This window comes from Danio aesculapii, chromosome 11 (genome assembly GCF_903798145.1).
Source record: "Danio aesculapii chromosome 11, fDanAes4.1, whole genome shotgun sequence".
In the NCBI taxonomy this organism is placed as follows: Eukaryota; Metazoa; Chordata; class Actinopteri; order Cypriniformes; family Danionidae; genus Danio; species Danio aesculapii.
The window spans coordinates 6132620-6145462 of NC_079445.1; the positions used below are offsets into that span (position 1 = coordinate 6132620).

At 40.1% G+C, this 12843-nt stretch overlaps 4 non-coding genes and 2 pseudogenes across 4 annotated transcripts; 4 read left to right on the top strand and 2 right to left on the bottom strand.

Annotated features, from left to right (window-relative positions):
* The first annotated feature begins 488 nt into the window (after positions 1-488).
* Positions 489-570, top strand: trnar-ccu (transfer RNA arginine (anticodon CCU)). The gene has a single exon. It is a non-coding gene; the product is annotated as a tRNA-Arg (tRNA).
* Positions 571-764: 194 nt separating this feature from the next.
* LOC130237851 (U4 spliceosomal RNA) lies at positions 765-893 on the bottom strand (annotated as a pseudogene).
* A 286-nt stretch (positions 894-1179) lies between these two features.
* trnas-gcu (transfer RNA serine (anticodon GCU)) lies at positions 1180-1261 on the top strand. Its single transcript has one exon. It is a non-coding gene; the product is annotated as a tRNA-Ser (tRNA).
* Positions 1262-2894: 1633 nt separating this feature from the next.
* LOC130237847 (U4 spliceosomal RNA) lies at positions 2895-3023 on the bottom strand (annotated as a pseudogene).
* Positions 3024-3308: 285 nt separating this feature from the next.
* Positions 3309-3390, top strand: trnas-gcu (transfer RNA serine (anticodon GCU)). The gene has a single exon. It is a non-coding gene; the product is annotated as a tRNA-Ser (tRNA).
* A 1358-nt stretch (positions 3391-4748) lies between these two features.
* trnas-gcu (transfer RNA serine (anticodon GCU)) lies at positions 4749-4830 on the top strand. The gene has a single exon. It is a non-coding gene; the product is annotated as a tRNA-Ser (tRNA).
* Positions 4831-12843: the final 8013 nt, after the last annotated feature.

A 12843-nucleotide genomic window follows, 5' to 3' on the forward strand; every position in this document is an offset into this window, starting at 1 on the left:
ATCAATCTGAAGAATGCTATGGTACAGGTAAATTCAGCCTGCTGCGTGTTTAGGAGTTCACCTCTAACGCAAGTTGCAGCACATTAAAGAAACAGAAGCACAGCTAACTTTTTGCAACAGAACAATAAGCATTCTAAAAGGCTGGTTCTAAAACCAGCAATCTGAAGACTACTATGGTACAGGTAATATGTGCCACAGTCCAGCCTTCATCAGAAAGGTGAGCCCTTACGTGACGAGGTGGCTGAGTGGTTAAGGGTATAGACTGCTAATCCACTGTGCTCTGCACGCATGGGTTCACATCCCATCCTCGTCGCTCATGTGCTCTGCTGTTTGAGAGAGCCCAGTGCTTCTGTGAAAGCCGGTTTACTCTCAGCGTTTTGAAGGATGTTGTTGCAACACTTAATGTCATGTTTACTGAAAATTAGCATCTGCAAGTACATACAAATATGCCATAGTCCAGCCCCCATCAGAAAAGTGGGTACAGATGTGACGAGGTGGCCGAGTGGTTAAGGCGATGGACTCCTAATCCATTGTGCTCTGCATGCGTGGAATCGAATCCCATCCTCGTCGTTCAATTGCTTTGGTGTTTTAGAGAGCCTGATGCTTCCTTGGAAGATTTCTTACACACACTCTGCTAACAATCTGAAGAATGCTATGGTACAGGTAAATTCAGCCTGCTGCGTGTTTAGGAGTTCACCTCTAACGCAAATTGCAGCACATTAAAGAAACAGAAGCACTTTTAACTTTTGCAACAGATCAATTAGCCTTCTTAAAGGCTGACAAAAATTGCCACAGCTGACTGTATTTCGTCATCTCGGCAGGGTATTGGGTAAAGTTTTCAACCAGCAATGATCACGCCTCGGATAATTAACTTCAGCATGTTTCATATGGTTTTGTTGGAGAGAAACTAGACAGAATGCCTGAGTCTAAAAACGGTTTCAGTGCCCTTGCGTTCTTCATTATCTTACCCCAATCCCTGTACAGCCCAATAAATACATCCTCATCTCAACCGTTTTCTCTGCCGTTCAGCGTTGTGACTCCGCCCCCTTTACCAGATTACCCACAATTTCTCTTCTCCCAGATTCACAAAAGTAGTGTGTACTTTTCTTTAAGTAAAGATGAAGCATACATACAAATATGCCACAGTCCTGCCCCCATCAGAAAAGTGGGTACAGACGTGACGAGGTGGCCGAGTGGTTAAGGCGATGGACTGCTAATCCATTGTGCTCTGCATGTGTGGGTTCGAATCCCATCCTCGTCGTTCAATTGCTTTGGTGTTTTAGAGAACCTGATGCTTCCTTGGAAGATTTCTTACACACACTCTGCTAACAACCTGAAGAATGCTATGGTACAGGTAAATTCAGCCTGCTGCGTGTTTAGGAGTTCACCTCTAACGCAAGTTGCAGCACATTAAAGAAACAGAAGCACAGCTAATTTTTGCAACAGAACAATAAGCATTCTAAAAGGCTGGTTCTAAAACCAGCAATCTGAAGAATACTATGGTACAGGTAATATGTGCCACAGTCCAGCCTTCATCAGAAAGGTGAGCACTTACGTGACGAGGTGGCCAAGTGGTTAAGGGTATAGACTGCTAATCCATTGTGCTCTGCGCGTGTGGGTTCGCATCCCATCTTGATCGCTCATGTGCTCTGCTGTTTGAGAGAGCCCAGTGCTTCCATGGAAGCTGGTTTACTCTCAGCGTTTTGAAGGATGTTGTTGCAACATTTAACGTCATCTTTACTGAAAATTTACATCTGCTGGTACATACAAATATGCCACAGTCCAGCCCCCATCAGAAAAGTGGGTACAGATGTGATGAGGTGGCTGAGTGGTTAAGGCAATGCACTGCTAAACCATTGTGCTCTGCTCGCATGGGTTCGAATCCCATCCTCTTCGTTCAATTACGTTGGTGTTTGTGAGAACCTGGTTTTGCTATAAAAGGTTTCTTACTCACACCCTCTTTGCGTTTTGAAGGATAGTACGGTAAAATTTAATCCAGCCTCCGCCAGGGACGGGATGCTAATCCACTGTGCTCTGCATGCGAGGGTTCGAATCCCATCCTCGTTGTTCAATTGCTTTGGTGTTTTAGAGAGCCTGATGCTTCCTTGGAAGTTTTCTTACACACACTCTGCTATCAATCTGAAGAGTGCTATGGTACAGGTAAATTCAGCCTGCTGCGTGTTTAGGAGTTCACCTCTAACGCAAGTTGCAGCACATTAAAGAAACAGAAGCACAGGTACCTTTTGCAACAGAACAATAAGCCTTTTAAAAGGCTGGTTCTAAAACCAGCAATCCGAAGAATGCTATGGTACAGGTAATATGTGCCACAGTCCAGCCTTCATCAGAAAAAGTGAGCACTTACGTGACAAGGCCGAGTGGCTAAGGTGATGGACTGCTAATCCATTGTGCTCTGCACGCGTGGGTTCGCATCCCATCCTCGTTGCTCACGTGCTCTGCTGTTTGAGAGAGCCCAGTGCTTCCGTGGAAGCTGGTTTACTCTCAGCGTTTTGAAGGATGTTGTTGCAACACTTAATGTCATCTTTACCGAAAATTAACATCTGCAAGTACATACAAATATGCCACAGTCCATCCCCCATCAGAAAAATGGGTACAGATGTGATGAGGAGGCTGAGTGGTTAAGGCGACGGACTGCTGATCCGTTGTGCTCTGCACGCTTGGGTTCGAATCCCATCCTTGTTGTTCAATTGCTTTAGTGTTTTAGAGAACCTGATGCTTCCTTGGAACATTTCTTACACACACTCTGCTAACAACCTGAAGAATGCTATGGTACAGGTAAATTCAGCCTGCTGCGTGTTTAGGAGTTCACCTCTAACGCAAATTGCAGCACATTAAAGAAACAGAAGCACAGTTAACTTTTGCAACAGATCAATTAGCCTTCTAAAAGGCTGACAAAAATTGCCACAGCTGACTGTATTTCGTCATCTCGGCAGGGTATTGGGTAAAGTTTTCAACCAGCAATGATCACGCCTCGGATAATTAACTTCAGCATGTTTCATATGGTTTTGTTGGAGAGAAACTAGACAGAATGCCTGAGTCTAAAAACGGTTTCAGTGCCCTTGCGTTCTTCATTATCTTACCCCAATCCCTGTACAGCCCAATAAATACATCCTCATCTCAACCGTTTTCTCTGCCGTTCAGCGTTGTGACTCCGCCCCCTTTACCAGATTACCCACAATTCTCTTCTCCCAGATTCACAAAAGTAGTGTGTACTTTTCTTTAAGTAAAGATGAAGCATACATAAAAATATGCCACAGTCCAACCCCCATCAGAAAAGTGGGTACAGATGTGACGAGGTGGCCGAGTGGTTAAGGCGGTGGACTGCTAATCCATTGTGCTCTGCACGCGTGGGTTCGAATCCCATCCTCGTCGTTCAATTGCTTTGGTGTTTTAGAGAGCCTGATGCTTCCTTGGAAGATTTCTTACACACACTCTGCTAACAATCTGAAGAATGCTATGGTACAGGTAAATTCAGCCTGCTGTGTGTTTAGGAGTTCACCTCTAACGCAAGTTGCAGCACATTAAAGAAACAGAAGCACAGCTAATTTTTTCAACAGAACAATAAGCATTCTAAAAGTCTGGTTCTAAAACCAGCAATCTGAAGAATTCTATGGTACAGGTAATATGTGCCACAGTCCAGCCTTCATCAGAAAGTTGAGCACTTATGTGACGAGGTGGCTGAGTGGTTAAGGGTATAGACTGCTAATCCATTGTGCTCTGCGCGCGTGGGTTCGCATCCCATCCTGGTCGCTCATGTGCTCTGCTGTTTGAGAGAGCCCAGTGCTTCCGTGGAAGCTGGTTTACTCTCAGCGTTTTGAAGGATGTTGTTGCAACATTTAACATCATCTTTACCGAAATTAACATCTGCTAGTACATACAAATATGCCACAGTCCAGCCCCCATCAGAAAAGTGGGCACAGATGTGATGAGGTGGCTGAGTGGTTAAGGCAATGGACTGCTAATTCATTGTGCTCTGCTCGCATGGGTTCGAATCCCATCCTCTTCGTTCAATTACTTTGGTGTTTGTGAGAACCCGGTTCTGCTATAAAAGGTTTCTTACTTACACCCTCTTTGCGTTTTGAAGGATATTACGGTAAAATTTAATCCAACCTCCGCCAGGGACGGGATGCTAATCCACTGTGCTCTGCATGCGAGGGTTCGAATCCCATCCTCGTTGTTCAATTGCTTTGGTGTTTTAGAGAGCCTGATGCTTCCTTGGAAGTTTTCTTACACACACTCTGCTATCAATCTGAAGAATGCTATGGTACAGGTAAATTCAGCCTGCTACGTGTTTAGGAGTTCACCTCTAACGCAAGTTGCAGCACATTAAAGAAACAGAAGCACAGCTACCTTTTGCAACAGAACAATAAGCCTTCTAAAAGGCTGGTTCTAAAACCAGCAATCTGAAGAATGCTATGGTACAGGTAATATGTGCCACAGTCCAGCCTTCATCAGAAAGGTGAGCACTTACGTGACGAGGTGGCCGAGTGGTTAAGGGTGTGGACTGCTAATCCATTGTGCTCTGCACGCGTGGGTTCACATCCCATCCTCATCACTCATGTGCTCTGCTGTTTGAGAGAGCCCAGTGCTTCTGTGGAAGCTGGTTTAATCTCAGCGTTTTGAAGGATGTTGTTGCAACACTTAATGTCATCTTTACCGAAAATTAACATCTGCAAGTACATACAAATATGCCACAGTCCAGCCCCCATCAGAAAAGTGGGTACAGATGTGACGAGGTGGCCGAGTGGTTAAGGCGATGGACTGCTAATCCATTGTGCTCTGCACGCGTGGGTTCAAATCCCATCCTCGTCGTTCGATTGCTTTGGTGTTTTAGAGAACCTGATGCTTCCTTGGAAGATTTCTTACACACACTCTGCTAACAATCTGAAGAATGCTAAGGTACAGGTAATATGTGCCACAGTCCAGCCTTCATCAGAAAGGTGAGCACTTACGTGACGAGGTGGCTGAGTGGTTAAGGGTATAGACTGCTAATCCACTGTGCTCTGCGCGCGTGGGTTCGAATCCCATCCTCTTTGTTTCTTACTCACACCCTCTTTGTGTTTTGAAGGATAGTACGGTAAAATTTAATCCAGTCTCCGCCAGGGACGGGATGCTAATCCACTGTGCTCTGCATGTGAGGGTTCTAATCCCATCCTCGTTGTTCAATTGCTTTGGTGTTTTAGAGAGCCTGATGCTTCCTTGGAAGTTTTCTTACACACACTCTGCTATCAATCTGAAGAATGCTATGGTAACCTGATACATTCTATACATACATGGTACACTCCATACACATGCACACATGATACATGCTATACATACATGGTACACTCCATACATGATACATTCTATACATACATGGTACACTCCATACATACATGGTACACTCCATACACATGCACACATGATACATTCTATACATACATGGTACACTCCATACATATGCACACATGATACATTCTATACAAAAATGGTACACTCCATACATATGCACACATGATACATTCTATACATACATGGTACACTCCATACATATGCACACATGATACATTCCATACATATGCACACATGATATATTCTATACATACATGGTACACTCCATACATATGCACACATGATACAATCTCTACATACATGGTACACTCTATACATATGCACACATGAAACATTCTATACATACATGGTACTCTCCATACACATGCACACATTCCATACATATATGTTACACTCCATACATATGCACACATGATACATTCTATACATATACATGATACACTGATGTCAGGGTGTGGGTCTCTGGCATGAAAGGTGAGTCACATACCCTCTGAGCTACTAAGCTGTACATGAAACACTCCATACATATGCACACATGATACATTCTATACATACATGGTACTATCCATACATATTCACACATGATACATTCCATACTTATGCACACATGATACATTCCATACATGGTACTCTCCATACATATTCACACATGGTACATTCTATACATACATGGTACACTCCATACATATGCACACATGATACATTCTATACATATACATATGCACACATGGTACATTCTATACTCCATACATATTCACACATGGTACATTCTATACATACATAGTACTCTCCATACATATTCACACATGATACATTCTCTACATACATGGTACACTCCATACATATGCACATATGATATATTCTATACATACATGGTACACTCCATACATATGCACACATGATACATTCTCTACATACATGGGACACTCCATACATTCTATACATATACATGATACACTGATGTCAGGGTGTGGGATAGAACCCGGGTCTCTGGCATGAAAGGTGAGTCACATACCCTCTGAGCTACTGAGCTGTACATGATACACTCCATACATATGCACACATGATACATTCTATACATATACATGATACACTGATGTCAGGGTGTGGGATAGAACCCGGGTCTCTGGCATGAAAGGTGAGTCACATACCCTCTGAGCTACTGAGCTGTACATGATACACTCCATACATGATACATTCCATACATATGCACACATGATACATTCTATACATACATGGTACTGTCCATACACATGCACACATGATACATTCTCTACATACATGGGACACTCCATACATTTGCACACATGATACATTCTATACATATACATGATACACTGATGTCAGGGTGTGGGATAGAACCCGGGTCTCTGGCATGAAAGGTGAGTCACATACCCTCTGAGCTACTGAGCTGTACATGATACACTCCATACATATGCACACATGATACATTCTATACATATACATACATTCTATACATATGCACACGTGATACATTCTATACATACATGGTACACTCCATACATATGCACACATGATACATTCTATACATACATGGTACTCTCCATACATATGCACACATGATACATTCTATACATACATGGTACTCTCCATACACATGCACACATGATACATTCCATACATATACATGATACACTGATGTCAGGGTGTGGGATAGAACCCGGGTCTCTGGCATGAAAGGTGAGTCACATACCCTCTGAGCTACTGAGCTGTACATGATACACTCCATACATGATACATTCCATACATATGCACACATGATACATTCTATACATACATGGTACTGTCCATACACATGCACACATGATACATTCTCTACATACATGGGACACTCCATACATTTGCACACATGATACATTCTATACATATACATGATACACTGATGTCAGGGTGTGGGATAGAACCCGGGTCTCTGGCATGAAAGGTGAGTCACATACCCTCTGAGCTACTGAGCTGTACATGATACACTCCATACATATGCACACATGATACATTCTATACATATACATACATTCTATACATATGCACACGTGATACATTCTATACATACATGGTACACTCCATACATATGCACACATGATACATTCTATACATACATGGTACTCTCCATACATATGCACACATGATACATTCTATACATACATGGTACACTCCATACACATGCACACATGATACATTCTCTACATACATGGTACATTCCATACATATGCACACATGATACATTCCATACATACATGGTACTCTCCATACATATTCACACATGATACACTCCATACATATGCACACATGATACATTCTATACATACATGGTACACTCCATACATATGCACACATGATACATTCTATACATACATGGTACTCTCCATACACATGCACACATGATACATTCTATACATATACATATGCACACATGGTACATTCTATACATACATGGTACACTCCATACATATTCACACATGGTACATTCTATACATACATGATACATTCTATACATACATGGTACACACATGATACATTCTATACATACATGGTACACTCCATACATATACACACATGATGCATTCTCTACATACATGGTACACTCCATACATATGCACACATGATACATTCTATACATACATGGTACTCTCCATACACATGCACACATGATACATTCCATGATACACTGATGTCAGGGTGTGGGATAGAACCCGGGTCTCTGGCATGAAAGGTGAGTCACATACCCTCTGAGCTACTGAGCTGTACACTATACATGGTACATTCCATACATGATACATTCTATACATATACATATGCACACATGGTACATTCTATACATACATGGTACACTCCATACATATTCACACATGGTACATTCTATACATACATGATACATTCTATACATACATGGTACTCTCCATACATATTCACACATGGTACATTCTATACATACATGGTACACACATGATACATTCTATACATACATGGTACACTCCATACATATACACACATGATGCATTCTCTACATACATGGTACACTCCATACATATGCACACATGATACATTCTATACATACATGGTACTCTCCATACACATGCACACATGATACATTCCATGATACACTGATGTCAGGGTGTGGGATAGAACCCGGGTCTCTGGCATGAAAGGTGAGTCACATACCCTCTGAGCTACTGAGCTGTACATGATACACTCCATACATATGCACACATGATACATTCTATACATATACATACATTCTATACATATGCACACGTGATACATTCTATACATACATGGTACACTCCATACATATGCACACATGATACATTCTATACATACATGGTACTCTCCATACATATGCACACATGATACATTCTATACATACATGGTACACTCCATACACATGCACACATGATACATTCTATACATACATGGTACACTCCATACACATGCACACATGATACATTCTCTACATACATGGTACATTCCATACATATGCACACATGATACATTCCATACATACATGGTACTCTCCATACACATGCACACATGATACATTCTATACATACATGGTACACTCCATACATATGCACACATGATACATTCTATACATACATGGTACTCTCCATACACATGCACACATGATACATTCTATACATATGCACACATGGTACATTCTATACATACATGGTACACTCCATACTTATTCACACATGGTACATTCTATACATACATGATACATTCTATACATACATGGTACTCTCCATACATATTCACACATGGTACATTCTATACATACATGGTACACTCCATACACATGCACACATGATACATTCTATACATATACATATGCACACATGGTACATTCTATACATACATGGTACACTCCATACATATTCACACATGGTACATTCTATACATACATGATACATTCTATACATACATGGTACTCTCCATACATATTCACACATGGTACATTCTATACATACATGGTACACTCCATACATATGCACACATGATACACTGATGTCAGGGTGTGGGATAGAACCCGGGTCTCTGGCATGAAAGGTGAGTCACATACCCTCTGAGCTACTGAGCTGTACATGATACACTCCATACATGATACATTCCATACATATGCACACATGATACATTCTATACATATACATGATACACTGATGTCAGGGTGTGGGATAGAACACAGGTCTCTGGCATGAAAGGTGAGTCACATACCCTCTGAGCTACTGAGCTGTACATGATACACTCCATACATATGCACACATGATACATTCTATACATATACATACATTCTATACATATGCACACGTGATACATTCTATACATACATGGTACACTCCATACATATGCACACATGATACATTCTATACATACATGGTACTCTCCATACATATGCACACATGATACATTCTATACATACATGGTACTCTCCATACACATGCACACATGATACATTCTATACATATACATGATACACTGATGTCAGGGTGTGGGATAGAACCCGGGTCTCTGGCATGAAAGGTGAGTCACATACCCTCTGAGCTACTGAGCTGTACATGATACACTCCATACATATGCACACATGATACATTCTATACATATACATACATTCTATACATATGCACACGTGATACATTCTATACATACATGGTACACTCCATACATATGCACACGTGATACATTCTATACATACATGGTACACTCCATACATATGCACACATGATACATTCTATACATACATGGTACTCTCCATACATATGCACACATGATACATTCTATACATACATGGTACACTCCATACACATGCACACATGATACATTCTCTACATACATGGTACACTCCATACATATGCACACATGATACATTCCATACATACATGGTACTCTCCATACATATTCACACATGATACACTCCATACATATGCACACATGATACATTCTATACATACATGGTACACTCCATACATATGCACACATGATACATTCTATACATACATGGTACTCTCCATACACATGCACACATGATACATTCTATACATATACATATGCACACATGGTACATTCTATACATACATGGTACACTCCATACATATTCACACATGGTACATTCTATACATACATGATACATTCTATACATACATGGTACTCTCCATACATATTCACACATGGTACATTCTATACATACATGGTACACTCCATACATATGCACACATGATACATTCTATACATACATGGTACACTCCATACATATGCACACATGATACATTCTATACATACATGGTACACTCCATACATGATACATTCTATACATATACATATGCACACATGGTACATTCTATACATACATGGTACACTCCATACATATTCACACATGGTACATTCTATACATACATGATACATTCTATACATACATGGTACTCTCCATACATATTCACACATGGTACATTCTATACATACATGGTACATTCTATACATACATGGTACACTCCATACATATACACACATGATGCATTCTCTACATACATGGTACACTCCATACATATGCACACATGATACATTCTATACATACATGGTACTCTCCATACACATGCACACATGATACATTCCATGATACACTGATGTCAGGGTGTGGGATAGAACCCGGGTCTCTGGCATGAAAGGTGAGTCACATACCCTCTGAGCTACTGAGCTGTACATGATACACTCCATACATATGCACACATGATACATTCTATACATATACATACATTCTATACATATGCACACGTGATACATTCTATACATACATGGTACACTCCATACATATGCACACATGATACATTCTATACATACATGGTACTCTCCATACATATGCACACATGATACATTCTATACATACATGGTACCCTCCATACACATGCACACATGATACATTCTATACATACATGGTACACTCCATACACATGCACACATGATACATTCTCTACATACATGGTACATTCCATACATATGCACACATGATACATTCCATACATACATGGTACTCTCCATACATATTCACACATGATACACTCCATACATATGCACACATGATACATTCTATACATACATGGTACACTCCATACATATGCACACATGATACATTCTATACATATACATATGCACACATGGTACATTCTATACATACATGGTACACTCCATACATATTCACACATGGTACATTCTATACATACATGATACATTCTATACATACATGGTACTCTCCATACATATTCACACATGGTACATTCTATACATACATGGTACACTCCATATACATGCACACATGATACATTCTATACATATACATATGCACACATGGTACATTCTATACATACATGGTACACTCCATACATATTCACACATGGTACATTCTATACATACATGATACATTCTATACATACATGGTACTCTCCATACATATTCACACATGGTACATTCTATACATACATGGTACACTCCATACATATGCACACATGATACATTCTATACATACATGGTACTCTCCATACACATGCACACATGATACATTCTATACATATACATATGCACACATGGTACATTCTATACATACATGGTACACTCCATACATATTCACACATGGTACATTCTATACATACATGATACATTCTATACATACATGGTACTCTCCATACATATTCACACATGGTACATTCTATACATACATGGTACACTCCATACATATGCACACATGATACATTCTATACATACATGGTACACTCCATACATATGCACACATGATACATTCCATACATATGCACACATGATATATTCTATACATACATGGTACACTCCATACATATGCACACATGATACAATCTCTACATACATGGTACACTCTATACATATGCACACATGAAACATTCTATACATACATGGTACTCTCCATACACATGCACACATTCCATACATATATGTTACACTCCATACATATGCACACATGATACATTCTATACATATACATGATACACTGATGTCAGGGTGTGGGTCTCTGGCATGAAAGGTGAGTCACATACCCTCTGAGCTACTAAGCTGTACATGAAACACTCCATACATATGCACACATGATACATTCTATACATACATGGTACTATCCATACATATTCACACATGATACATTCCATACTTATGCACACATGATACATTCCATACATGGTACTCTCCATACATATTCACACATGGTACATTCTATACATACATGGTACACTCCATACATATGCACACATGATACATTCTATACATATACATATGCACACATGGTACATTCTATACTCCATACATATTCACACATGGTACATTCTATACATACATAGTACTCTCCATACATATTCACACATGATACATTCTCTACATACATGGTACACTCCATACATATGCACATATGATATATTCTATACATACATGGTACACTCCATACATATGCACACATGATACATT